The sequence below is a fragment of the Littorina saxatilis genome, unplaced genomic scaffold, assembly GCF_037325665.1.
Source record: "Littorina saxatilis isolate snail1 unplaced genomic scaffold, US_GU_Lsax_2.0 scaffold_1239, whole genome shotgun sequence".
Taxonomy (NCBI): domain Eukaryota; kingdom Metazoa; phylum Mollusca; class Gastropoda; order Littorinimorpha; family Littorinidae; genus Littorina; species Littorina saxatilis.
Genome location: NW_027129630.1, coordinates 3,341 through 7,841, shown reverse-complemented (window position 1 = coordinate 7,841; position 4,501 = coordinate 3,341). Strand labels below are relative to the sequence as shown.

At 45.6% G+C, this 4,501-nt stretch overlaps 1 long non-coding RNA gene across 1 annotated transcript; it reads left to right on the top strand.

Moving 5' to 3' along the window:
* The first annotated feature begins 1,527 nt into the window (after positions 1–1,527).
* On the top strand, positions 1,528–3,687 carry LOC138957865 (uncharacterized). Its single transcript, XR_011453208.1, has 3 exons — positions 1,528–1,653; positions 2,184–2,355; positions 3,360–3,687. It is a non-coding gene; the product is annotated as an uncharacterized lncRNA (long non-coding RNA).
* The last annotated feature ends 814 nt before the right edge of the window (positions 3,688–4,501 follow it).

Genomic DNA, 4,501 nt, shown 5'->3' with positions numbered 1-4,501 from the left:
AATGAAACATTAAACATTAAACAAACGCACCAAATAAAACAGAATACAGTATAAACAAAAACCTAAATTAAATGAAAACCATGCAGTCAATAGGGGAGAAATCCAGAATCAACAAACAAACACATAAACACAAAACAGTACAGAATAAAACCATCAACATCGACTCGTAAGATAGCATCAGGTAAAACTTGAACAAGAATAAGGAGAACAGGTGCTAGGTGGGTTAGACTGCGACGACTTGGAGTGGGAATTGTTGCCTCTTCTGTTTGCCTCTCACTTGAAAAGGGCGATAAACTGATAAGGTCCAGGATGGAGGGTGGAGGGTGATAATGCATGCACATGTTTTACGTCACTCTGAAATCACTACGCATCAGAGAGTTCACGTCAGCAACCGTGCAATGATTCGTGAATCCGCCGTGATAATAAGATTTGCACTGATGGAATGGAGAGAAAATGGGATAAAATTCGTCTTGATTGCCTTTTTGTTCTGCGACATTGCGCGAACTAAATTAACCCCCTGAGCTTTTGATCAAAGAGCTTGATAATTACAGCAGAATAAAGTGACAGAGAGCACGGGAGCAAACACACACGAACGCGCGTGCGCGCACACAAACACGCACGCAGTGCCCGCACACAAACACGCACGCATGCACACTCTCTCTCTCTCTTCTCAGTCTCTCTCTTTCTCTCTCTCTCTCTCTCTCTCTCTCTCTCTCTCTCTATCTCTCTAGCTCTCTCTCTCACACACACACACACGCACAAGCGCACAAACGCACAAACGCACGCATGCACGCACGCACATACACACACACACACACACACACACACACGCACACACACACACATATATATTTCTTCCTGTTTCCCATACTTGCGGTCGCTCTCTTTTTCAGGTTATATCAGCCTGACTGCGCAGCAGTTTTAAACGAAATTGGTATTCCATTTTTGTTTAAGACTCCAAAGAATATCACTGGTGTAAAAAAAAGCTATCGTTCAGTTTTAGTCGCCGTTTTGACGGCTCAAAGGGAAACAAGCCGTCAAAAACCGCCCTTTTTAAAGGTACGTGTGGTCAAGGATCTGTGACGTCATACCCAAATATTTCACAAATCCAATAATCCAATTTTTGAGCAGAACAAAGGCAGATCTTCAAATAAACATGCTTCTTTTCACAGCACTGCTGTTTAACATCTTTGCTGTGCGTAAAGCTGGACATGCCAAAGATGTAATACTTACCCTACAATCTTCTCTGCTTCTCTATCAATATTGTTTAAACAGTATGCTCATCCTTTCTTTTCTCCAGTATCATATGATTGCCTATTCGTCAGAAATACTTTATCTCCTACTCTAATTAATAATAAACTTGTTCCGGTTTTGCCGGATGCATTTGTGTGGTTCGTCAGTGTAGCACTGAAGACACATCAAAAGAACATTCTGAAGCATCTTGTCAGGACTCTATCAAAGTTTTTGCTTGGACTGATTTATATTTTAATGCATAGGAGTTTTACCCGAGAGTTATGTTTCAGTGCCTTATGTTGGGTACTTGCGAGAGTAAATCTGGATACAGGAAGAGGAAATGCCTAGCTGCGTTCCCACCTTTTTACCAGAGAGCGTGCAAAAAAGCGCAGACAACTCGTCTCCAACCATCTGTCAACTGTAAGTCAGTGTTTTGAACTAACTCTCTCTCTCTCTCACTCTCTCTCTCCTCGTCTCTCTCTCTCTCTCTCTCTCTCTCTCTCTCTCTCTCTCTCTCTCTCTCTCTCTCTCTTTTTTAAAAAGGACGGGTTGGAAGATTAGGCCAAACTCTTCAATCTGTATCCCTTCGAAATAAAGTGTTCATGTTTCCCTCTCTCTTTCTCTCTCCTTCCTCTCTCTCTCTCTCTCTCTCTCTCTCTCTCTCTCTCTCTCTCTCTCTCTCTCTCTCTCTCTCTCTCTGTCTCTGTCTCTCTCTGTCTCTCTCTCTCTCTAACTCTATCTCTGTCTCTCTCTCTGGCTCTCTCTCTCTGTCTCTCTCTGTCTCTCTCTGTGTCTCTCTTTCTTTCTACCACCCCCCCTTCCACCCTCTCTCTATCTCGCCAACACCCACCCTCCTACCCCCACCTCCACCGCAACACCCCCCCCCCCCCCCCACATAAAAACAACACCTCTATCTGCGGATCATATGGTATTGTGTTTTGCCGAAGCAGCCGGGCTAGGCAGGCAGTGAGCAGAGACGGGCGTGAAGTATTTGAGCAGACTGAGTCTGATGAGCCGACCAGGTGTTCACCAGAAGTTGTGGCGCCAGACTGGATGGCTGGAAGAATGATGAAGGAGACGCAAACATCACACAGCCGCTGCCGCTGCTGTTGGTGTTAAAAGGTAGGGGCGTTAAGCCTGACTCCGTTAGGAAGATAGTACCGTACGGCAGCGTAAGTTGCGCAACCGGGCCTTTCAGCCGCGAGACCATTACCACATGCCGTGAAGCTATACTTGCATTCAGTAAGCTTACTTGACAGTGATGTCTCCTCGCCCGCGCTGTATTGACCAGTGGCAGATGTGGCTTACGGTTACGTTTAATGTTAACGTTTACAACGAGTGACTTAACGTCCGTACTGCTGCTGCAACAAGTGTTCAGAGCAAAGATACTTTAGCGAACCAAAGAGCTTCCCCTGGTGTAACTGCCGGTGCGGTCGGCTGTGCACGCGCTGTCTGTCAGTCACTGACGCTGTGACGGCGTTACGTGATGCACGAGCAGAAACAGAACAAATATGGAGCCGCTGCCCTTTTTTCTTTATTTTCTTAATTATTTTGAAAGTGGAATGGATTTCAAGTTGCCGGATTGTTTTTATGATTTGCACAGTGTGTTGCGCTCTGTTAGTGTGTGCGTGATACACGAATAGAAACAGGACAAATATAGATTCACTGTGCAATTTTATTTACTTATTGTTTTTTAAGTAGAATATGATTATTTTTTAAAGCGCTGGTTAGTTTTTGTTTGTTTCTATTATTTGCACAGCGTGTGTGTGTGTGTGTGTGTGTGTGGTGTGTGTGTGTGTGTGTGTGTGTGTGTGTGTGTGTGAGTGAGTGAGTGTTGTGTGTGTGTGTATGTGTGTGTGTGTGTGTGTATGCGTGCGTGCGTGCGTGCGTGCGTGCGTGCAGTGTGCGCATGCGTGTGTGCGTGCATGCGTGCGTGTGTTCAAGCGTGCGCGCGAGCGTGTGTGCGTGCGTGCGTGCGTGCGTGCGTGCGTGCGTGCGTGCGTGCGTGCATGCGTGCGTGTATGTGTAATGTCGTAGTAAGGTGGTGTCGATTTACTGAATTTCTTGTCCCGATTTTAATTTACCCGATTTTCCCAAAAGCCTTCATAGTTTTTGTTTCTTTTTAGACCCAGTCAAAAACAGAGCAATATAGGGAACAAAAGTTGGCCCTACACCGGGTAACACTGGGCTGACAGAGACACAAAAGCTGGCTGTCACGTCCACCTCCCCGCCCAGGGAGCAGCTTGCAGCAGATGCGACAAGGTGATTCTGACAAGTGCCAGGGAGTAACAGTTATTGGCGGAACAGCCTAGCTTGGCGGTGTCGAGGGCAGGCTGTGGCCCCGTGGAGCGCGGTGTAGCCTGCAACTGTTCCTGTCACAGGCAGGGTCTGGAACCGCGGTATTGAACGTGTGTGTGGGTTTGACATCGAACTTTCGCCGGATAAGTTATAAAAGCCACAACAAATTCATTTAAACGTGTGTGTTTTTTTAATAGTTTTCTGTGTGTGTGAAAACAGAAAAGTTCAGATGTGGGGCTGATGCTTGTTTGTTTGTTTGTTGGCTTGTTTGTTCCCTTATGGCAAAATATGTCTTTATATATATGTGCCTATGCATGCACCCTGTCATATTTTCTGAACCGATTTAGAACTGCCACATTATCTTGGCCAATAGTCACTTCTGTGTTACATGTATTGTTAAACGAGCATTGCATCTTTCATTCTGTTCTACATGGTCTTCTCAGTGTTTGGTCCCCAGCTACAACCCCTCGATTCCTTACACGTTTTTTAAATTCTTATTTGTGTGATATATGTCCGCATCTTATCTTATTTGCTACATGATTGTTGACACCAACACCCAAACCCCCGTCTCCCCCCATTCCCACCCCCCCCCCCCCACTCATCCCTCCGACCACCCCTCCGATCCAATTTCTTGTCCTTTCTGACTTCTTTTGCCTACCCAAAAAGGGAGGGAATGTTTTTCCGTGTGTCAACTTTTCGACGCTTGTGCAACTCTTTGTGGTCAGTTACAAATATATGTGTACACTAGCTGTAGCTCTGTGCATCTGAATCGTGAGTTGGATTAATGATAATGTTGATCATAACGACAGCGGCGACGACGACGATAATAACGACGACGACGACGACGACGACGATGATGATGATGATGATGACGATGACGATGATGATGATGATGATGATGATGCTGATGATGATGATGATGATGATGATGATGATGATGTGATGATGATGATGAGACGATGACGACGAC